Source organism: Apteryx mantelli, chromosome 8 (assembly GCF_036417845.1).
Source record: "Apteryx mantelli isolate bAptMan1 chromosome 8, bAptMan1.hap1, whole genome shotgun sequence".
NCBI lineage: Eukaryota > Metazoa > Chordata > Aves > Apterygiformes > Apterygidae > Apteryx > Apteryx mantelli.
The window spans coordinates 17,982,956-18,008,182 of NC_089985.1; the positions used below are offsets into that span (position 1 = coordinate 17,982,956).

At 38.1% G+C, this 25,227-nt stretch overlaps 1 protein-coding gene across 5 annotated transcripts in view; it reads left to right on the forward strand.

Moving 5' to 3' along the window:
- The window catches only part of CAMSAP2 (calmodulin regulated spectrin associated protein family member 2), a 97,832-nt gene that overhangs the window by 24,432 nt on the left and 48,173 nt on the right, over positions 1-25,227 (forward strand). The window lies entirely within an intron of this gene.

Consider the following 25,227-nt stretch of genomic DNA (forward strand, 5'->3'; position numbering starts at 1 on the left):
CAATTTAGGACACCTAGAAGTCAATATTCATGAATTGACATAACGGCATATGTTGTGACGTATGTATTGGAAATCTTTTAAATCTGTTTGGTTTGATAAAGAAGTAGCAGGTGAAAAATGATAGCTCTAAAGGATGAAAAATTACAAAAAAAACCAGTAAATAATGTTGTAGACATTGGGAAAGCATGTAATGATTGATCGGATTAGTTTTAGGTTCAGAATACTGAATTTTTATGACATGTAATTATAAACTGTATAATATGCAAGATGAAATCTCATTACATAAGTGAATTTATTTCTTAAATATAAAACTGAAGTCCCTGTTTTATTATTAGAGGGTACTACTCTATTTTGAAGTAATTTGTCAAGAGGCATTTGGCAACAAACCTACTGCCCTAGAAACCAATTAAGTGCTGTCAAAAAAAGCTAGAAAAACGTAATCTGTATTAGCAACAGAGATTTAATTACAAAAGTTACATTTTACCTTCTACTGACACTGTCCTGCTGAACTGTCATTTGTATTTTAAGTAGTTGACTGGAGGGAGGGTATTTTTTTTTTTTTTAAGGAGCTTTGCTTTGGTCTTCCACGAAGTTGTTTTGCAGTATCACCAGTCATAAGAACCTTACCTCCAGAAACTCCCCTTTTTCATGAATAATTGTCAGGAAAAGATGAGCTAACAGAGATTATCGATGAGTCAGGTATGATACAGACCTGCAGAGGAAGGCAGTCCAAGCCGTTTCTTAGTCCATGCCTCTGTCCCAAGCTGCCCACGTCATTCCTGGTAGGTGCGTGGGAATCTCTGGGACCAGGCTAGACAACGATCGCTCCACAGCCTCCCCACCAGCAGGCTGCTGTGATGCTTTCGCTAGTCATTTCGCTAGTCCCCCCGCCCCATTCCTAACCATCTTTTTAAAACAAAACAAAAAAACCTGTTTAATGATGCTTACAAGTTCCCTCTAAGGACATATTTGTGTATGTGAGGTACTGTGTGACTGCACGCAGAAAGACTATAAGTTACTGCAAGTCATTCTGTCAGTCTGTCAGGGAGGCTTCAGGACTTTGGTTCCCATAAGGAGTTCAGCAACACAGAAGTAGTAAAGTACGGTTCAGGAGATCTGCCAGGTTCAAACTAGGCAGACTAGTAAAACAATAAGAGAAAATGCATTGGGTAGGTAGGTACCTGCAAAGAATGAGATTATCCGCTCTCTCGTTTTTAGCTTGGTAAGTTCAAAAACAGGAAGAAATACAGAAAAAACTTCACTTAGCAGAAAAGAAAGTAAAATGGTGTGATGGAGTTGATGAAGAAATACATACAGAGACTAACAACTGCCAGAGAAAGGAAAATCCCGGTGCTAAAACTCCTACTCACTTGATTTACTCACTGGATTTGCTATCAGTTTTACTATAGTAATTAGGCAGTAGTGGCATCAGTCAAATAAAGATCTCCAGTATATTCCAAAGTATTACTGTGTCTCCAGGTACTCCCCAATACTTTTTTTTCTATTATTAATTAGAATGATGAACTATATTTCCTCTAAGTCAGCCCATATGTATGCTGGAAATTTTTTATTTTCATGTGAAAGCTTTGGGGGGGGGACCAATATTGCTAAAGTACTACATACTTAAAAAAGATATATCCATATGCCTTTAGGCACCATGGGACTATTTGCCTGGTTTTCCCAGAACATAGGGAAACTGAGAGCTTGTGTAACAGGCTACGTATGGCTGGGTGTTACTGGCTTGTCCTGACTACGGGTGAGGGTGAAGGATAGTGCTGCCTTGCTTGTTTCAACACGAGGACGTCCTAACGACTTAAACACGACTGGGCTTTTGTCAGCTGGGCTTTTGTGGTTCGTGGGACTGTAGTGGCCATTGTTCTAGAGTCGTCTTCTCAAACGACTTCAAACCTTCCTTTGCCAGCGGAGATGGTACCTTCTTCCATAAATACATGTTGTGTTCTTTGGCCTAAGGTGTGACCTGCGGTTTCGATGACAATATGGATTGTTTGATTCTCTCCTTACTTCCCCCTCCCGCCCCCAAATTCATTCTGGTGACCCATCCTCTTCATTAGTTACCATTCCCACAAGCTTTGCATTTTCTTCAAACCTCGTCAATAATGACTTTTTCTTCCAGGTCCAGTGACCATAAAAATGTTGAAGAATGTGCAGTTGATAACTTCCCTGTGGGTTTCTTGGACAGATGCATCTATTCATTAATGATCCTGTACTCAGAGTTGTATTTTGAGCTTAGTTGACCAGACTGTATCCAGTGTTAAAAAAAAATTCTATTTAATCGGATTTACTATATTAATATGAAGTCAGATGCCTTAAAACGCTTGTAAAGACAAAATTACACTTTTCAATTACACTTATAACTTAAAATTAAGTGGCCTATATTTTATAAATTCATGTTTTAATTAGCTTTTTTAAAAAATAAATTTAGCCCCTTGTTGACTCTGAAATTATTTTGTATGGGATGAGAATAAGGCTGTGGGGCCTGTAATTATCTGTATTATCTGTTGATTCTTTTAAAAATGTTGCTCCATCGTCTCATTTCTTCCAGTCTTCTGGAATGTCCCTAGTGTTCTTAGTGTTGCCAAAAAAACAGCACAATATGTACAGAGAGCTCCTCTTTAAATCCGTCCGTAATTTTTTAAAAGTATAATACTGTTTTCTTTTCTTATTTACTCTAGATTCTGAGATGAAGATGTAGTTTATGCATGAAATTGGCAAACTGGCAGCGCAAAGGCCATCAATAGTGAATATACGTTTTAGAAGACAGAACTCTTGAAGAAAGTGAGAGATACTAGGCTCAACGGAAGACAGGCTACAGTTTAGATACATAGGCCATCTTTACTCTATGCTATCATTATTTTATTTTATATTTTACATTTTTTCTTAACATACCTCCTCCCCTGAAACTGAAATTATTGGATGAAAACAAATTTTTAGAGCTATCCATTTTAGCAATTAGGTTCATTTTTGCTTAGAGTAATATAAAGCTATTCATTTGATATTAAAGTATTAGTGTGGCACATTGTACCCAGTTGAAACTGGGAACTGCTAATTTAAAGTGGCAGTGAAATCAAGTTTAAAAGAGATTGCCTTTTATGACCTTGATAAGCAGTGGCATGGGCAGCAAATGAAGGAAGGAAAATAAAACATTTAGCAAGTGACATAAGTGGAACTTAATAAATAAACACATCTGTTGAACATCAAGTAGCATTATACTATATATGTTTAGGAAGCTTACAGTAAATACATCTTTTATTAAACCAGCTACCTTATGCATCGTTTCATTCAGCTGAACTTCATTGAGGAGGCTTGATTAACTTCCTGTGTTTAAATTGATAAATTAGCTTAGTGATGTTTGGAGGTAAAATATCTCACATGAAAGCATGTTGTTGCTCTTAGGACAGAATGTGGAGGATAAGTGTTTCACATCTTAACTTAAATACGTATGTCTCCTGTCAAAGCCCTCCTCTTTTTCTACAAAATTCAGCTATAAAATTCCACTTATTTGTTAATATTGTGATTTGCACTGGGCTTAATATGTTGAATTTATGTAAAGAGGGCTACCTACAGAATTGCTGGTGGTCTCTTCTGCATTTGCAGTCCCTTTGAAAATCTGAAATTTCTTCCAGGAGGGCTCATCTAGAGGTCCTTTAATCAGTCTCATTTTAATCAGGTCATCATTTGAATCAGTCTCTCAGGTCATCATGCGTACTCCTAGTAGAGTTGAGGTGTTTCCCCGCAGACCGTTATTTCTTATTCTTAAATACAGTGAATATTCTCAGTCATCAAAGAAATGAGTAAGTAGCCATCTTTTTAAAGTTTGAAAAACTGGACAGCAGCACAAATAACTACCAACACTTACTGTCATTTAAAAAGTTACTAAATTCTCTGGGGTGATTCTCTGGGGTGGGCTTATCACTCTTGCCAATGGTCGCTCCTGTTCCTGTAAGAAGCTCTTGGCTCATAATTATTTTTAGATGATACTCATCTTAGCTACCATCTTTATGAACACATTAAAAAGTTAAAAACACTGATTTCATCATATTTTAAAATCTACTATTACTACTTTTTTTAACTGTATTGTCCCCTTTGCTGTCCCGTCCAAACTGTAATCTTCTAGTTTCTCTGTGTTCATTATTTCATCTGGAAAAATGATCATTCTTCCAATACAATCACTGACTACTTTCACCATCAAGTTTTCCTGCTGATTTCTTATTCTTTGTACCTTCACCAGCCCTTCTTTAGAAGGAATTTAAAATATGATCTGAATTCGCAAGTTTAATACTAGTTAAATGATATTTTGTTTTTGTCTTTTGTCCCACTTATGGTTGGCCCATATCTGTCTTTGGTTATTTGTTTTACAAATTCTTTCTAGTACAAGTTCTTCCAAGCACACTGGAGATTAGTGTTGGACTAGAGGAGAGAGAACCAAATTTATTGATTTGCCAAAGGGAAAGCAGAAATGCAGCTCTAATAGCTGTGGATTCTGTTCAGCTTCCTTGCTGGTCAGTCAGCACACGGTGTAAGATGACTATCAGGATACTGGTTTGAGGAGAAATGGGAGAGCTCAGAGGGCTCAGGGTGGAAACTGTGTGTTTCAGGAGACGTAAGCAGGGAGGGCCAGGTGGGAGAGGAACTAAAGTTGTGGCAGAGGCAGGAGAACACAGCCCTGCAATCCGAAGAATATGAGGCTGTGTTGTCACAAAACAACTTCTTTCCACATTCCTCCTCTTGGTTACCAAAAGATAACCAGAACCAAATGCTTGGAGAAGCTTCCTGTAAGCACTTCAGTTACTTTATCCAAAGGGCATCATCCATCTGTGACAGCCCCCCTAAAGTGGAGACCTACAGATCTGTGAGTAGGCTTGCTGTGTTAAAGCCTCTTGCCAGGAATATCTTTTCCAGAAGGATGATAAATTATTTTCTCCCACACCATAACTCCCACCTCTCCTCCTCTGTGCTTCTTGCAATGGCATCAGTGTACGTGGTGCTTTGCAGATTAAAATAATAATACATTGCTAACCTGTTGGTAACTAGACATGCCATTATCACTGATTTTATTCTGGTAGTTCCTAGAGGCAAGATAATGGATTGCGATTAAAACAGGAAATCAGAATAAATTGAAGTTATGAATTAAAATAATAAAACAACTTTCAAAGAATATTTTATTGAATTCTTAGTCTAGTCATATATTAAACTAATAACCACATTGATAATAGTTACTAGTATTATGCTAAGTCACATGGAATTCTGTGATAAAATGTTAAGTCATCAGTTGGCTTTGAGAACAGATAAGGGTAAAAATGAAGTTCTGTGGTGCACAGCTCAGGGAGATACCTTTATTTGAAAAGTGCTGCGTTGCTGTCCACTTATATGTGGGTGAGGGAGAGAAAAGCTTTTCTTCACTCTCTCTTGTTAATTGGCAGAGCACAGGACCTACAGAAGAAGGGAACTGATTTTCTTTACAAGTTTGGCAGTTATCAGTAAAGTATCTTCTTCAGGACTTTAACTGCACTGCCAGCAGCACTGTAACTTAAACAGAAATATGGGGGTCATAATTTGCTCTTCTGTAAATCGTTTTCACTAGAATAGCAGGAAAGAATGATCAGCAGCAAGTCATCTATATACTGAAAACTGCTGCTTTCCGGTGGGAGTATTTGTTTAGACTGTCGGAGGCCTTCAGAGAATTTCATCTTGAAGTATTGCCTGAGCATGCTAGGACTAGTAAGTTGTACGCTCACTTACCTTAGTAAAGGAGTCTAAGATGCATCAAGAAGCTTCTAAATCTTAAGTAATCCGGATCTGAGGGAGATGCATTGCACTCTGGTAGGTGCTGGAGGAAGATCAGTTATTTCTTAAGGGAGCAATCTCTTTCTAGTCAGCTGGGACTGCTTTAGAGAAAAGACTCTGTTACCTGTTTTTCTTGAAGGGTGTTTCCTATACAGCCTATCGGTGTGTAGGTTTTGGATGAGCAAAGTGAAAGATGATGATTTCTAGCATTTATAGCATTTTACATGGTACAACATGCTGTACATCATTAAGTAATGAACCCAGCTGACCCACCCAGGTAAGCAATACATTGTCATCAGTATGGAGCCACAGAAGAGATAGGTAGGCTTCTGCAATGTGGTGTTTCCAGCAGGAAGCTGGCCTGAAAGCGTTCCTGTCCACACACTGCTTTCCCAGACCATCTGTTATGCAGGCACATATCACTAAGGTTATCAGTTCAAAAAAGGTGTAGAAGGGGGTTAATCTTTGTTCTGTAACCTGAATTGCTTCAGTGATCCTCTCTAGAGTGGTCTGAACGGGTGTATTGGCACATCTGAGAAGCTGCTCGGCAGCAACGTAGGGACAGGACTGCCAAGCCAGGTCAGCAGGGGGGCAGGAATGCCTCACACAGACTGCCTGGGAAGGTAACGCGTCCTGGGAGTACAAGCCTCAAAAGCGACTTGGCTTTTGCACTCTAATCTGGAAAGCTCTCCTCTTTTAATGAGTGAAGCTTTTTCCTTTTTTTTAAAAGAGGGATCTTACTTCTAGAGAACAGGAAAAGCTTTTAATTTCTTTTCCCACCCTAGTAACTAAGAAAAAATCTTGAAGCGGGGAGTAAGTTAACTGTTTCTCACTAAATGTTGGCTGAAGCCTACAAATATGATGAGTACTGTCTCAGGGAGTACACTTCCATAAGAAAAAATGTTTTGAGTCTATATTAATACATTTGAACAACTAGAAAATCTAAATGAAGGCATGTCCCAGATTTTATCTATATTTGACTTGAAGTGACTATTATTAAACTTCACAAATAAGGTCTATTATCAGAAAAGCTAACTCAAAAATAACAATAGAATTGCTACTCTTGAGTAATGGCAAGGTAATATCCTGTGCTAATCCATTCATAAATTTATTTAAATGTTCTAGATTATGCAGCCAATTTATTTTTTCATTTAAATCTGTTTTTTACCATGAGGAAATCAGAAGAAACGTGTGCATGTATGTACAATGTTAGGGGAGGTCGAAGGTCCAGAAGCCAATGTGCTTTGCTGCTTACTTCAGTTAATTTAGCAAAGATGCATGGTCACCGCAGGCCTTTATTCGTAGTAAAGTCTTGTCTTTGTTGAAGCAGATGGAAACAATTCTCTTAACTTCAGTGGGAAAAGGATCTCGGGGTGTTTGGAGTTTGTTTCATTTGTTTTCTGTTCTTTCCATCCCAAACTGTGACGTGCTTCTTTGAAAGAACTGTTCCATCCTCTAGGTGAATTTAGGTTTTCTTTATATAAAGTCCGTTCAAATTTAATACAATATATATTTACTAAAATAAATACAGTCCACTTAATCGCCTGCTTTTTTCTCAGTCTTAGGCTTTGAGGTGTGTGGTTCAGGCTGTGTTTCTTTTGAAAGTCATGATAATCAGAATGTGTGCTAGATGCTACTAGATATTGATTAGTGATTTGCCAAAGATTTTAAGTAGGTTTTTCTTGGTTTTGGAATTTTTCAGAAGTTTAGTTTTATAACAGCACAGCAATAACTTTCCTAATATAATGAGGGGAAAAGGGGGGGGGGGGAAGTGCCTTAGGCTTTTATCTGGAATTGATGTCACAAACTAATTAATACCATGTTGTACTAGAATGCTAATTTGTGGAAATAATCGTAATCCCATCTGTCGAGCTATCTACCTCTTCTCCTTTTATCTCACACGTAAGAATTCACCTCTTTCTTATAAGCTGAAAATAACCTAACTTAAAGGAACTTGTTGGAGCCATCAAGATGCATGTATTTTGAGTACAGTTTATTCCTGTAATTTTAAACGTTAGCTTTTGTTATGCATTGTTTAACTTATTTGTGTAAAGATTCATATAAAGATAAGAGGCTTTTTATGCTACTTTACTTGTAGACTTGTTTTCTTTAAAGAAATTTATTCAAGTAGCTTGTTTCTGTGTTAGGAAGTAAATTAGATGGAACAGGCAGGTCTCATAGATGAGCAATAGGCAAGGATTGAACAGCAGTGGGGCATATAACCTTGTTGTTCATCTCCTGCTGAATTTACCTGTTTAAAATTTGTATGTTTATTAAATTCACACTGATGTTATGCACAGTCTTTTGAATATGTAATGATGCTAATACGATATTTTAAACACATTTTATCCTCTAGAAAAGAAGTACAGTCTCAAAGGTTATCTTTCATACTTGGTGCTGAGAAAAGTTATGTCCGAGTAGACTGTTTCAGGCGGCAATGGTATTTGTTTACAGTGACTCTGTTTTTGCAACCTTTTGCATGTTTCAGATGTTACTTTTTCTGAGGATGGAATTAGCTGCATTTGCATAAGCAGTTTGAACATGATTATACATTGAAAGCTAAAGGATATTTTGAGATGAAATTTGATAACTTGGTACTGCCATTTGTTTTTTCCCCAGATCAGGTTGCTGTAAACTTCAAAATGCAGTAAGTAGTATTTAAAGTAGTGCAGCCTACCATTTCAGTGAAATGTTTTTTAATTTAATCAAATCCAGAATAAATGTAGAGACTGAGTGAGGCTATATAGAGATAGATAGATAGATATTTTTACAACATGAATACATTCACTTTTACAGCTTGGTAGTACCTTCACTATTAGGAGGGAAGAAATGTAATTGTTTCATCAGCTGTCTTGCTGGATACAGAGGGGCACTGGGCAGTTCCCATGAAGATAATGTTGGATCAGGATAACAAAGAAACAAAAGGTCCCTTTCTAAGTTAACAGACAGTGAAGTACAATTTGTTAGGCAAATGGCTGTAATAATAAACAACTATTGTTTTTAATCATTGATTACTTTGGTTACTTTATAAAATAAAAGAAAAACAGAAAAAAAAATTATTGGGGAAAGGATATAAAACACATATCCTGCCTGCTACTGTTGCTTATTAGTAACTGTTAAACAGTTTTTTAATACAGATGCAAATATATGTAAAGTAAAATTGGGAATAATGTTTCTATATCTCATTGTGCACAAAAAAAAAAAAAGAAAAAAGAAAAATAGTGGCAAAGCCAAGTACTTGAAAGCTAAGAAATGCCAGAATTATGTTGTCATTTGCAGTCTGGTTACTCTGGCAAAAGCACAGTGTTAGTCTCTAAATGCGACAACCTGTCTCATTCACATCAAAAATGGGGTAATGCTGTGTGAATAACTGATTCAGTCTCATTGTTTAAGGCCTGTTGTACACATTGTTTGCTACATGTATTCAAAAGGTGCTCTGACACCTCATTCCTATATATATATATATATATGTGTGTGTGTGTGTGTGTGTGTGTATGCATATATATATATATACACACACACACACACATAAAGTATAAATGTGTATATATAAACAAGTATATAAAGAGTATTATTGGGCCAAATCTACAAGCAGGGAATCAAGACATTAAGAATTAATCTCACTAATTCTGACTGTTCATTTATGTAAAAACTTTAATTCATTTAGCATTAGGTAGCACTTGTAATATATTACAGTTTAGTTAGCGTTGAGTTCTACTGGTGCAAAATGAGACGTCACTACTTTTATGACAGATGTAAGCATCTGAACACAAACATCCAGAACAGAAAGATCATAAAATTATTGAATGCAGTGGTGAAACTGAGTGTTCAGCTCATTGCTAGGGGACTTCTGAGGAAGCTGTGAAATCTCTCACTCTCCCCCATTCCCCCCATCACAATCTGAAAACAACAAGGAAAAACAAGACCTGGAATCATGTTGCATGGGATTACATGAGCATGCACTTCAGTCAGCATCAGAACTTGTAGGTACACAGTGCGGATCTCTACAAATTGATCGAATGGAGTGGTAGGCTGTCATATGCAGTGTGCATCAACTAATAGAGGAGAAACCTTTGCTGATTGATATTTTGCATAGTCTTAATCATGAAACTGAAGGAACTTTGGACTTTATTTCAGTTTTTTTGGAGTAGTACTCTTTAGTGGGCTAGATGCTTGCTTTGCTAGGCCCCCAAAGCCCTAATTTTTCCAGTTCACATCCCCATCCTACACTATAATATTCTCTTCACTTTTTCTCTCTCGTGCTTATTGTAATGTAAAGGGAGAAGAAACCCAGAGAGTCAAGATAAAGGCAACATTCAAAATAACTTTTGTAGTCTGTTACTGATAAACCTAGAATTACCAAAAGAATTCATACTTTATATAAGGAGAATCCCTATAGTCAATTAGGAATTAATTCAAAAGTCATTGTAAAGGTCACATTAATGAATGATAGAAGTATTTTAAATAGTAGTATCTGAGTCAAAAGTTCCTGGAATCACTGTTATCCTGCCTTTTCGATACCTTGAACCGTTTCATAGTTGTAGGCATACCTGTGTGGTAGATCGGTGCGGGGCCCATGGCTGCCAGCCTTCTCCATGCTGGCAATGGGCAGCCGGTATCGGAAGAGCGAGCTCTGCCCCGAGCGCTTCCTTCTGCGGCTGCAAGGGCCTGGCACACAGCCCCAACTGCTGCTGTCACAGCCCGGGCGAGAGGAGAGGATGGAGCTGGAAGCACATTTCCGGCTGTGAGAATCCACATCCTGGGGTAGAACAAGGAAATTGCAGGCTGTGAGGCACAGAGAAGGAAGAAATGAGGTATGTTAAAATTGTCTATCCAGAGCAGCCACGGACAGGAGCCCCTCAGTGCCTGGTCATTTGAAGTACCAAACTGTCTTTTGTTGCGCCTCTTTTCTCAGTATAGGTAACTTGCATTAAACAACAACTTTCTCATCTGCAAAAGGCACAATCAGAATAAAGCAGTCTGCATTGGGTAGTGAGAATGAAGTACCTGAACTACATAGCAACTGCTATACCAGATGGTTTTTTGATGGTCAGCATTTATTTCACACCCAACTGTAAAGAGAATGAACTTGGAAGGGTGCTAGACTTGCAGCAGAAATAATTTGTATTAGTATCAGTGTACCTCTCAGTTTATCCTAATTTTTAGAGTTTTTGTTCTTTTTCTTCGCAGCAGTCAGTTTTGAAAATAGGCTTTACAATGAAAAGGAACACACTGTATTTAAAGCGATTGTTACACATGCGTGCCCTTCAAATCTCTGCCTTTGTACATGCCCAGTTTCACTCTTGTATTCTAGAAAAGAAAGATGATGTTTAAAATATTGGGAATTGCTCCTTTAGAGTTGTAGCTGATCTCCATCAATAACTAACAATGGAGTAGAAATTTTTCAGTCATCTGTGCTCCCTCACTTCTGTAACTGCACCTTCTGTCTACTGCGAGATAATGGCATAATGCTTTAAATTAATATCTCCTCTGTAGCTGCAGTGCACAGTTACACTAGGTGCACATGATATTTTGGGATTGGGTTTTTATTAATTAATGGCTATAAGACTTATCACTTTTGCCAGCCAGCGATGGAAAAGTATAGGAAATAAGCAAAAACCAACCTCCCCCAAACCCAAAACACTTATGGTTTATAATAGAGTAGTATATTAAGAAATGAGAAACCAACAGAGTAACAACCGTTCAGCTTACTGTTATATTTAAGTGAGTGAGTTCCTGGTTAACGTATTAACACATTAAATAAATCAAAAATCATCTAAATTGTTGTAAAGTGTATTTTAAAATGAAGACGTTTTAATTTCTAACACAGAGAGAGTGCTTCTACCTACTCTTCTAATATCTATAACATCTGTTGAAAGAAGTTGTCTTTAGCAAAATCGTTTATTGATTTGGATTTATCGTGTGGTTTTACACATTGGTTTTTTTATTGCCTGTTGCCTGTGATAGTTCTTCTTTAGTGAGAGCTTTATACCAGTTTTTCTAATTGTGTCCATTCCATCTTGTACTATTGCAATCAGTATTGCAATGCTGATTTTTTTTGTTTTTTAACTTTTTGAAATATTACAGATCAACCTGCTCATGCAGACAGACAGATTTCTAGGTTTGATAAAGTTTTCTTTCGGGTACTTAGATAACATAAGCCACAGTTACTGCGTTTTATTCCGGTATAACAGACTTGAAATCAAGAACTTCTAATTGTTTCCTAAAATGTTCAGTAATATATCTCACAAAAGCAGTTTAGACAAGTTTCACAATACTCGCCCTTTTCCAGTTAAGGATTATGGAGTTTTAGAGTTTGGTTGCTTGTAAAGAAAGAGTAGATGTCAGTCAATTTATATTTTAAATGACAAGGATGAGGCGGGGGGACAAGGGGAAATGAACTGGACTTACCACCCACGGAGCACCATAAGGCAGTCAGAAATTAAGACAAATTTAGGAAACAAAAATTTCTACTTTTGTTTGTTTCATTTAGTCCAAACAAAAAAAATCCAACAACTAAGTTCTTGCAGCAATACTTCTCCAGAGTGTGTGTGGGGGGGTTGTTTGTTTGGGTTTTTTGGTCTTTTTTGCCTGCGTTTGATCTTAGTCCTTATTATTCAAACCGTGTTGTTATCCAAGTGTCCCAAACAAAACCTTTCTCAGCTCCACCAGAAGTTCAGCGCCCAGCACTCCCCAGCGAAGGGCACGCTCTGTGGCTGCATGCCTACCGCCCAGCCCAAACCGGGGAGCTAATCGGCCAGGCTGCCTGGCTCTTGCCAGAAGCGACATGTCTTTAAACACACAGCACTGTGCTAGCCTTTTGCACTAGGCCTGCACTGGTTTCTCCGTGCAGGATGTTGCGCTGCCGATGGGACTTAGTGTTTGACAGGCTGCTTTTCTCCAGATCTGTCTTTTAAGAACAGCTAAGATGTTTTTGCTGCCCTGCCCCCTCCCCCCTCCTCCTCCTCCCATCTCCCTAGTTACCAACGTGATTTAATAGTTGAGATTCAGCAGTGAGGAGCACTCCTTTTGCTGAAGCACAGACTTCATCCTTATGCAGACAGCTTGTCTGGTTCCTGGACGGCATGCACTGACATACCGCGTGCTTATAGCGGAGGTTTTGAATGGTCCTCTCAGTATTTACTGCTGTGTTTTGGAAGTGCAGCAAATGCCTACTTGCATTGCAGTAATCACTAAGTCATTGAAATGCATGTTGTCTTTTTAAAGTGACAAGAGTTATTTTTCATGTACCAGATTTTTTTCTAGTTTATTCTTTTTCTTGTGTTCAGATGTTTTCTGTTTTGTTTCATTTATCTTCTCTGCGTCTTACTCAGCTTGCCTTGGTTGGAGAGAAATGTGATGCCAAAGAAAACAGTTGTTTATTACAATATGATTGTTATTGCTGCAACTAACTTTACCATTTTGAGAGGTACTAATTATGTAACACCACTTAGAATAACATTATGAACCCAAAAGGCATGGGGAATGAGAACATGATGGTGTGTTTTATTGTTTTAATCTTTGAAATAGCTATATGGATTGGCAATTATTTCATTACCAAAGAGAGATGGAAGAAAGACTCTTCCAATTCATTTTGCCGTAAAAAATATCAGTTTATAAACAGATACTCATGAAGCATGAGTCTAGGCATCTGGTCTCCTGTTCTGTCTTAATTCTTTAGAAAAAAAAATCTAGTCTTTTCTGTGTGGGAGCCACAAACTAATTATCCCTTTCATTCTTACAGAGCTGATAGAAAAACATGCCATTGCATTATTAACAAATTGCATAAATTTCAGATTATTCTTAAAGTGAAGAGATGCTTGAGAACAGAAGTCCATATCGTGGGTTGTTGGGGAGGGGGGAATAACTCAGCTTTCTTTTTAGTGGCAAAATGGTTTGCTAGTGTTATATCCACTTAAAACATGAAAAATCATTTGGTTCATCGGTTTGTTTTTAAAGCAGTGGTAGTGGTTATCTAAATCAAAAGCCATCTGGTATTTGGACTCTGACTCTCTTAGAATATATTCCAGATTTTAAGGTTATTGACTGACATGAGTAGTTTCTACTATTGCTGCACGTGTTGCGTGTTGCTAGTATTGCAGGTCTATGTTGACCTTTTATTTTGGATCAGGAGTGGGCCTCTGATGCAGGTGTCCTGCGCTGCACTTGGCGCTGTTGCAGAGCAGTCTCAGAGCGCACGACCTGTATTCATTTCGTTCAGTCCAGGGAACCACATTAGACCTAATCCAAAGTCAAACCCTGCTTAAATGTGCATAAAGTGGACATCAGGTCCTCAGCACAAACCTTTTCTGTCTACTAATCTGCTCCTGTTGATTTTTAGTGGTTCCTTATGCAGACATAGCCTATAAATCCCTCTGCTTTACTGAAGTTTACAGTGATGGGAGGTAATATCCCAAATAGCCGGGTGTCCTGTAAAAATCTACAAGAGTGAATGAAAGGGACATCCCTGGGTGCAAGGAATTTATTAAGAAGGATTAGTGGTACAGCAGGACCTCTGTGAAAGCATGCAAATCACTGTTTCTTGAATACAAATTATATACCAGAGTACAGAGTTGGGAAGATGAAAAATGGGCTCATAAAGTTTAGAGTAAAATAACTGCCCCATATTTATGCCAGTGTATGTCTCTTTCTCTGAAGAAACCCTGCAATTTTGAGATGTTCAAAATCTGACTTAGAAAAACTTCTTAAATGGTGTTTAGTTTGAGCCACCAAACAAGTGAAGAGGCTTTTGACTATATAAATATAACCTTGTGCAGCTTCCCCACTTAAGTTGTAGCGGAGCCGTGGACTGTTGCCTTGTTTAGCAGCCACTGTTGCGGCTGGGCTGTCACTCTCCTTTTAATCACTAGATGAAAAAATATTGGTCAACTGTCCGATTTAGTAATTCGATTAGTTGGCAGCTTGTCACTTGCAAGTTTTACTACAGTAACAGCCAAAGGGAAACAGGTTTATTGTGATCCGTATAATTTTCTGCATCTGTTTTAATTTCCTTCATGCTGCTTGTAAAGTTAGTTTAAATAGGAGGCTGGGAAAAAAAATTTTTTTTTTTTTGACCCGAACTGTTATTTTTGTTTGACAAGGTCAGTTTCCCTCTCATATCTTGCTACTGCAATGTTATGCTCTATAAACGTGATATTCCTGCAAATCTGTGGGGAAAAGGTCAAATAATTCCTATTCTTAATATAATTGCCATTGCAGTGATGAGTATGATGACCTAATTTCCTTGTTGTCTCTTTATTAACCATAAAAGATGCAAAGAAATAATCAGAGCCTGTTCGTATGTAAACGCAGGAAGATTTTATACTGCACTCTCATATGAATATTCAAGCTAGTTTTTCTCTTTCTGAAGGCAGTATGCTGGAATGACCAGACATGATGTTTTGATTTTCTTTGACTGATATTTTCCTAGATCAACAAAGAAAGCTAAGCCAAAAAAAGATTCTGGTGTTCCTGACCTAAAAATAGATTTTTGTACATCAGCAGTTTAGCAGGAAGCACTTCAGCACTTCACAGGGTCTTGAATAGCTGTTTTATAAAAATATAGTGATATCTGGCATGTAAAAGGATGGAGTTTTCCCTAGTTCTTGAATACTTACACTTCAGAGTGTGGCTTCAAAACTAATTTTTTGTTTTGTCTAAGGTGCTAAAAGATGCTTATTTTCCCTGACATGTGGTAAAAATTTAGACTGAGTAGGACAGTCACGTCTCAGAAATGAAGACGGGTTTTGCAACAAAACCAAAAAGCTCTTGTTTATAATTATATAAAGTTCTTCTTAAAATGCCTTCCCTGAGTAATTTAAGCCTTTCTTTCCAGTGTTGTGCTTTGGCAGGAGTGCGCGCGGTGGTTCTGCTCGGGAGGCACGTTTCCTGAGGAAACCCAGTAGAAGGCAGTAGTTGAAACCTTAGGAGGCTCGGCACAGCGCGGCGGCGCGGAGCCTGCCAGCGCGCCGCGGTCTTAGCAAAGGAAACGCTTAAAAATGGCGAGCAAAGGTATACATTAGAAAAAGCAGTATGGAAATCATAAGGAGGCTGTTCAGATTAAAATGTAGGAAGATTTTTAGATTGAATCTTCACATGAAAATTCATGCTTGTTTTCCCCCTTTTAAAAGAAAGCCTCCTGCTTGTTTCCCACTTCCCACATCACCTGATAAACAACTTTAGTTTTTATGTGGTAGGATGAATTATGCTGGATTAAATTCTTCATCTTTTACATTTGTACTGAATATTTTCTGGATTTGTATTGTGATAGAGAACAGCACAGGAACGTGTAATGTTTCACTGCGCCTTGGGAGCTGACTTGCAGGCTTCTTAGCAACATCCTGGCTTTTAGTGAGTTTTGTATTGAAGACTCAGACCTACTTGGTTATTTCTTGATTTGAAAAATTAGGGTACCACTGCTAACTTCCTTTATCCTCTTGTAGGAAAGCAAATGTTATTATTTACCTTAAAAAAAATACAAATAGTGATACGAGTTCAGTATTTGTATTCCCTTACTGAAGCAAATGACAGCTGCATAGTCTGTTCTGTACATTTTAATTGAGCCATATATTTTCCATGAGGTTGGGATTTTGTCCGGAGAAGGAAACTTGCCAACTCTGACATATTGGAAGACATGAGGTGGTTGCCCAAAGAGGTTGTAGGTTCTTTATCGTTGTCGGTATTAAAAATCTGACTGGACAAGTCCTTGATTAACCTGAGCTAATGGGACCTGCTTTGAGCAGGGAGTAAATGACCTCCTGAGGTCACTTCCGATCTACACTTTTCTGTGATTCCGAGTGGATTGTTTGTTTGTTTCAAATACAGAGTTTGTCCCCAGTGAATGGTAGAAAATAAGCAATTTTTTAAATTTTATCTCAAATCAAGATTCATCCTAAATTGCAATGAGTAATCAACCTTCCAATATGCTGTTTATTAAACATAGTAATTGAACAAACTAGTATATCATATTATTCATCACTGTAATTAAAGCATCAGTTCAACAGAGCTCATTATCAGAGAGAACTTAGCACGTGAGAGCCCAAGGCTGTTATGAGGTAGAAAGAGATGGTAAGTGTTGAGCATTACGTAAAACTTCACCCCTTGTATTACTCTAGGCAAAATCTTCATGAGTTATTGTTAAGATATCGATACAGGTATATGACTTCAAGCGGATTGGTCTTGTACATTCCTTCAGTGTTTAAACCTTAGAAGGATTCTGAGGTAAAATGTTAGAGTAATGAACTCATTTCTTATTAACAAAAAGAAAAAGGCAAAGCAGAACTGCAGTTGGTCAGGAAGCAAATACCAAATCTCAGTTACCTGAGCAACAGGAGCTGTCGTCCAAAAATGGCTCTCAGACTTTAATGTATAATGAATTAATTAGTAGTCTAGGCTGTAAGGTTTCAAAACTAATCTGCTCTGATACCATCCTCAACAGCGGCCTTGGGTGGCTCTGCCCATGGGTTTTGTAGCGTGCTGTGGCTCAGCGCCAGGCGGAGCCATGCCCTGGAGAAGACGGGTGCCTGTTTCCTCCTCCGCTCCCATCTCCATGAATTGGTACCCCAGCCCTACACGGACTTTTATTCTGGGACCTCAGCCTCTTCTTTCCTTCCACCTCTAACCTCCTCTCTCACGTGCTTTCAGCACATCACCCAAAGCTCAACATAATCAGAATAGAAGGAAGTACTGTTTACTTGCATATGGATAGAGTTGGCTTATAACTGAAGCCCTGCTTCTCTTTTTCCCAAATCCTGTATTCCTCAGAGCTTGGTGGAGATTGTTGAGACGGAAGGTGTTCAGACAGTATTTTGTATAGTTCTTGTTTCTTCTTTGTGTAAGTGTCTAAAGCATAAGAGTAAGCAAACAGTGTGGGTATGTAAGAGAACTGAATGGGATTGCTGTAAATGGTGCATTTTGTTTCTAGTTTGTCTGGACCGGATTTGACAGTGTGAGCTAGCAAAATCCTGAATTATCTGCAAAAACAAAATATTCTGGGAAATTTGAGGCTGCTGCAATTCATTCCTCTGAATGTGTATAACTCTATCTTGATATCAGTTATCCTACATTAATTCTTCGTTTTGGTTTAACCTAGACAACTACAGATGTTTCCTTTTTTTAAAAGCAGAGTATAATATAAAGGCACTGAAGCTTTGCAGTTTTATTGTTAGGCGCTTGATTCTTCCTGTAAATAGGATACAGGCAGGATACAAAAATCAAAGTTAGTAGTGTGAAACTATAAAATATGACAAAATAAAAATAATGGAATGCCCACCGATTGCTGGTTCTGGATTTCAGTGCAGGTATTTTGTTCAAGTTAAGAGACTTGATGGGGGGAGGGGGAAGGAAGGAAGAGAAAGTCTCACTTGGTTATGCAATTTGGAAAGAATTTGGAAATCTCTGTCAAGGATTTAATTAGAATTGAGTTAATAGATCAATTTGTTAAATTCCCTAACAAGTATAATGAAGAAACCTTAGGTAGGAGGACTTAGCAGAGGTATCAAAATGCTTAACCCAGCAAGCTTATGTACTTAACAAATCTACTTTTAAAAATGAATTGTAATTATTTCTCATCTCAAATGTGTATAGTCAATCAAATAATTTTTATATATATTCATGTAATTGGTTATTGTGACTAACTTCTTAAAGTTAACCAAAAACAGAAGTTTATAATAAATACTGAAAATAAAAACATTCCCTCTACCTTGTAGAACCTGTTACAGTATGTTAGAGTGACTCAGTAATGCCCATTCTTGCTGAACAAGCATCTTATCAGAGTCAGATGCTTGTTCTTCATGAAAATGCTGTGAGGTGATTCAACCCTATCATCCCATTGCAGGGCAAGATCAACTAGGCAGTTGGGATTACTTTAGAATTGCGCTAGGCCTGGGTATTGTGCGAGATGAGTCCAAAATTAAGTCCCCAAATTGTCCAACAGGGCAGAATTGATTCTGACTGTTCCATTTGGTTGATGGAAATCTTTAAAACCTGTTATTTCTTTTATAGTACCAGAGCTGTCTTCATTTTAATATGAGTCGTGATAAAATTAAGCAGTAACTTTGAAGTTTGCGATAGAGTTACCAGGTTGAAGTTCTGTGGTTTAGATCAAGTTTTGCAACGTAGCTTTGGCAATGAGTTTTCATGTTCAGTTTACGGTACAGTTGGAGGGGCTTCCCCAGAGATTTCGGAGCCTGATCTCAGACATATTTTGACTGAAGTAATCTGTATTTCTGCTGCTCACTTCATGTCACAAGATTGCAATGCTGCGTAGTCCCAGTTTCATCTGCCACCTCCTTTGCTCTCGTAATCTCTGGCTGCTACCCTTTTCTCCACCCTTTGCTTGCGTATCCTTTACAGCTCCTCAGTGTCCTCTTCCAAGCTCCTCATCGAATTTTCTTAAATTCCTGTCCTATAATAATGGTTATTCCATATGATCAGCATCTTCTAGTGGTTATAAACTCAGTGGTGGTTTTTGTGGAGATGATCTCTGTCTTAGGTATTGTATTCTCTTGTGTGTGGGTTTTTTGGGTTTTTTTTTTGTTATCTTTGCTCTGACTTGATAACAACCAACCTCTGATAATAACTGTAAAAGGATAGGTAACATTAATTTAGGAATGAGCATATACTGACAGATCATTAACAAGAATTTCAGTTTCAGTTAAAAAAAAAATTGTTACTTAGAGTAAGTATTAACGGATCAATAATTTTTAGGAATACACAGAACACTTAAAATACTTGTAATCTTAATACTTGTATACAATATTTTCAGTAAAAGTTTCTTCAAGTCCATAGTATTTACTCTGCCTTTTATTGCTAACTGAAGTAGCTGACTCAAGTGACATGAGTGCCACAGACGAACATTGTGACCCCAACTTTTTTTTTTTTTTTTTTTTTAACTGTATTGGGAGAAATACCTGGATTCAGGAGCCTCTATTTTCAGCAGGTAGACAGCTAGCCACATGCATAAGCTATTGATACAAAGATGATACAAATATATTGCCAATTAAAGGTAGAGAGCTGATCTCTGCTGCTCTTTGCTCTCTGTTCAGGTACCCAATCCAGTCTGGGCAAAATCTGGAGGGAATTTAGCTAGAAATGTGTTTGTTGTGCAAGCAAGAACACCAACATTAAGGGAAAAAGTGTTGTAACACAACCAAATTCCTTCACAAAATTCTTGACAAAAAATTCTTGCGGCATGACTGAATTCCACAGGATCAGAAAATACATGTTCCTGTTTACAAAAGCCACATCCCGTCACAGGTCAGATCTCTATTCCAAAGCATAGTGAGATGAGGGACTTTTTTTCAATAAAAGACATGTGAAAAGACCCCCCCCCCTTTTTTTAACATGAGTATAACAATAATATACTCTACCTTCTTTCTGTCCCTGTCCCTTCCCCAAATGTCATACTGGGATATGGTTGGATGCTTCTGTCTACGATTTTCCAAAAGCATCAGACCAAAGGAGACCTCCTAATATGAGTCTTTTAATGGAATGTGGCAAGCATTATAATAGGCACTCAACAGTGGGTAATAATAATAAGGGCTGTCTGTAACAGGCAATATTTTTTTTATAAGCATCTGTGTGCACAGTATCATGTATACCTTTTCCACAGTACATACTTTCTTTAAGAAGCTGTTGGCAGTTCTTCAAGGGAAGCGGAGCTAGCTCTGTAATCAATCATGCAGCAGACAGAGAAAGCATTAGCAGTAGTGATGCTTTAGAATAATTTTACTTTTACAATTCAGTAAGCTTCTTACTGAACTATTCTGTAGTAGAAAATAGAGCTGTGGAACCTACATAAGAAAACAGAAATGTAGCTAGTGATTATGGGAGGTTTTAAAGAATACTGGATTAAAACTCACATGTTCTGTGCAGACAGATTGTAGCAGAGAAAGACAAAAGCATGTTTCTGTCTTAGAAAATAAATACTTCTAAGAACCCAGCATTTCATATATTTTTTTATACCTCATAGTGTGCCAGGTAGGATCTTAGTATTATTCACCCATATAGTGTAAATGATCAAAAGATGACAAGATTTTTTTTCTTTTTTGAATTGATTTAAGCCAAATCTCTGAATGGCAAAGCTTTACCATGATAAAACAGCGTGTTACTTCCTATGTTGTTCACTGTTGTATTCATCTTGAACTTTTTAGGTATTTCTCTGTTGTTTTTTATTCCATTCTGTTAATTGAATAATGTAAATTAATGATCACTTATTATATAGTGTACCTGATTTACTAAATTCAGCTATTTTTCATTGATCTGTTAACTGTATTTCTGTATTTTGGTAAGCCAGTTCTGTAGTCCCTGAGACTTTGATGTGAAGAACATGGAATGCAGCACTGCAAAAAGCTTAGTGAGGAAAGTTTCCTGAGTAGGGAAACTTTACTCTGCAACAGGGTCTGAGGCAATTTGGAATGGCATTTCTATTTTAAATTTAAAAAAACCTCAACCTTCAAAGAAAAGAAAAAAGAAAAAAAGCTCAGAACAAAATAAGCCCTGATTATTGCTTTAGTACTTGGGTCTTCTGCTAGTTCATAATAATGAGGTGGTAGGAGATTTTTAAAAAATCCACAAATCAGTAATCTTAGCAATTTCAGTTCTTTTTCACTCTCGAGTAATTGATCAGGTTTATCTCTGAAAAATCACATCTTTGAAGGGGCACCTCCATAGACAGATGTGCGGGATGCGGGAAGGATGCAGAAGTAGGATATCCCGCCTGGTTTTAACTTCAGGTGTCTGAGTGCTGAGAGTGTGGGGGAAATGGGGGCAGTCGGCCCCTGGGGAGCTCCTCGGACCTTGCGTTACAGGCACGTCCAGAGGGAGGCTTTGCTGGGCGGCTGAGGCTCGTTCCTGCTGCGCTCGGGTTGCGTCTGCGTTGCCCCTTGTGTCCGAAGCTGCTTTCCTCTTGCCGTAGCTCAGGCGTAATTGCTGCCCTGACTAGTGAAAGCCCCTTCTCCCTCTTGCTTTCCTTAGCTCTACTTACAATATGTGGTTCAGTGAGAGCTGTCAATAATGTTCGGTATTATGTACCATCAGTAGAACTCCTTTAAAAAAACCTTGTTTTTACAGGGCTTGCAGAGCTTTATAAGCGTAACTCTTTTTGAAACAGTAGGAGACTATTTTTGCAGTGCAATTTTTAGTTTAGTCTTTCTTTTTGAGCATAATGAATTAAAAAATACATTTAAAAAATGATGCAGCTTGTCTGTCTCTTTCCAAGATAAATTGGAGAGAAACAGTAGAACTGGATGTGGGACTGTAAAGTTTTATCTCTTTCTCTCTCTGCCACCTGTTCTTTTAAAGACTATTTTAGGTGTAAAATCTCTTAGGTGTTATTTGGTTACTTAAAATTTTCTGGCAGAAAAAATTCCCAGATACCAAATTTTTTTAATGATTTGGTAGTACAGAATGAAATATAAAATAAAGTTTGCTTTTGTTCGCTCTTACAAAAGTTTGGTTTTGTTCACTCTTACAAAAATAGCAAGTTTATTGATTATTTCTCAAGATCATAGATGCAAGTTGACTCAAATTCTTTTTATTACTTGTTATTAAATCTTACCTTTTGAACATCCTATCTGAATTATAAAACGAATAATTTGGAGTCACTTTTAAGACTTTGAAGATGCTTGTATTTGACAACTTAAATAAAAAGTTGTGACACGGGATTCCATCAGTGTAGGTGAAAGTTTATTAAACTTAATTTTGATAGTACAGAGTATTATCTATTATCGTCCCTTTGATCATTCCCTTTGTTTGCTTAAGCAGCTGGCAGTTCGTTAATAATTTACTAGAAATACTGAAAATAGATGACTCAGCTAATTGTAAATAATTTGATTTTCTTAATGTGTTTATAATGCATTGAGCATATTGGTAGAAAGAAATCCAGCAGTGGATAAACTTTCAGATAGTGGTAGTTCTTTAACTTTGCTGTATTGTTTTTTGTCCAAATAGTCACTCAATAAAGTGTTTCCCAAACTTAGATATGGGAATAGCGTATGCATGTATTAAACACACTGTCATGTGCACAAACATTGATGTGTTCAAGTCATTAATTTTATTTTAAATTGTGGATTTCAAACCTAAGTAAAATTTGTTTATGAGCACTGCAGTAAAGAGGACTGAAGATAGCTTTTGCATATAGACAAGGGTTTATTTTTAATGTCAGAGCTTAAATTGGAAAACTTATGTCCAAGCCAAAAATCTTGGTATGAGGTATAACAGTAAGAACAGAAGACGATTATCCATAGAAGTGGATATCCAGAAATAGAACTGTATTTTTGCAACTTAGGAAAACTTGTTTCTTTTTTCGTGAATTTCAGCTGTGTGGCATCGAGCGAAATGAGTTTACTTTCTTTAAATCGTATTTCTGTTTTCAGTAATTTTTCTTTATTAATAGATAACTTAGATACTGGCTTTTGTTAAGACACAAATAACCTGTTTACTAGTTAGTCTTCACAAATATAAATATGCTTTGTTATAGTGAGGGCAAAGTTTGTTGCAATACCATGTCATTTAATGTGATTTTCAGATGTCTTAGCGTAACTTAATTCTGAAGTCTTTGGACTAGACTGCTCAATGAACTTTTTCTCCATCTCTTGTCAGAAAAAGAAAATGTTAAGAGAAACCACTGTATTTCCCCCAAGGCACCCTGCCGCATTTGGACTTGGAAAATGTTTAGGAATAGGTCTTCGATCTACCCCCAGCTTTGCAGTGTATGAAAGAGCATGTTTATACTGTTGAGTTGGAGTTCCTCGTGTTTCCTGCTGCAGTGTAGTTTCACAGCCATCTGGGTTGGGTATGTGTTAGTTTGTGTGGAGGCTCCATGCCAAAGCGAAGGTCAGAGCTTTGTGGAAACCCACCTGGGGACAGTGCCGTGGGCACCCAGGTTCTGCATCCTGCATAGACGTGGGTCTGGCCTCTGCCTTCCTTGGCCCTGTGGTTTCTTGCGCCTCCTCCCAATACATGTGCATCCTGCCCTATACAAAAAAGGTACCCGTGCAGATAGTCTCATTGCCAGGGATTTCTTCTGACAACAGTGTAAGTAGCACTGGAGCTAGCTCAGGCTGGCTTTATCAGAGCCAGGCTGCGGTCTTGTTTAAAGCTGAAAAAGCTTATGTCGACATAAATCCAAGTGAAAAACCCTTACCTTCTCAGGTGAAGCTTTTCAGTTTTCTGTTCTGTAGTGAGCTGAACTGCACAGGATCTTTAATAGAGAAGCTGAGATGCCTTAAAGTGCTGTGGTCAAGTTGCCTGTTATCACAGTTACCGGAGTGTGAGCAGCAGGGCTTTGTTTCAGCCTCTAAAGCCACCAAGAAACAAGGGCAGCAGCCCTCTCTGTGGGCTGGCTTATCATCCTTCCCCATTTCTGGGGGGAAGTGGGGACTGTCCATCTGGGAAAGCATCTTCATCACTGTATGCCTGTCTCCTGAGGTGGGCACCCAAGCTGCTGGGGGAAGGAGGTGACAGGCAGCTAAGGAGCAAGCATGCATGATCTGAAAGTAGGGTGCGTATTCTGCCTCAGAGAGAGGGCACCCCTTTGTAGGCAGGAGATGGGCACTGATATGATGGGATGCTTGAAGACAGGATGAAATCCCTCACAAGATTTTGGGGCTTTACTAGTAAGTGATGTGACATTTGGTCTGAAGTTCTTCTCTGATCTCTTTTGCTGGGCCCACAACAAAATGACTGATCCCTTCTGTATCTCTATAAATATTGCCATGCTTGGTGTTCCTCAAGAGGCTGGGCACGGGCAATACTCTCTGTACTTTCGTTCTTAAATGCTTTGGATGGCAAGAGCTCTATGCCATCTGCTCCCCAGCTCTTTCTATCATTCACACCCAAGAGCCCATATCAGTACCTGCCTGCTGAAGGTTTGTAAATAGATTCACAGGGGAGGCAAGTATGGTGAAAAAAGGTTATTCTGAGTAAGTTAGCCAAGAAAGGAGGATGAAGAGGTGCTGGCTACTAGCCCAGCAGTACTGTGCCAGGAGCACGGATGGAGTATGTGGCAGGCAGAAGGACTCACAGGTCACATCGAGGGTCCATGGACGCATGACCTCTTGCCAGGAAGGTTGGCTACCAGGAGCAGTTTTGTGAACATCTTTAGTAGATACAATAAGTATAGCTTGGCCTTTTTTGTCAGACAAACAAAACAACCTAATTGAATTTTAAAAGGATATATGCTGCTGTCTGCCTTTGAAAGAGTTTCACCTTATCCAGTGATACAAACACTAAGGGCAGCACAGAATCGGAATCTGTTCATCATTCTCCTGCTGGGAATTGGGGAATAAATGATGTGCACATACTACCGTAACTATAACGCATAGATGGCATATTGCTGTGTGACTCATGTTGTTCTTGCTGTTGCCATGGCTGTGAAAACTACCTTGTGAAATGTTTATAAGAATATTTTTTGTAGAGTTG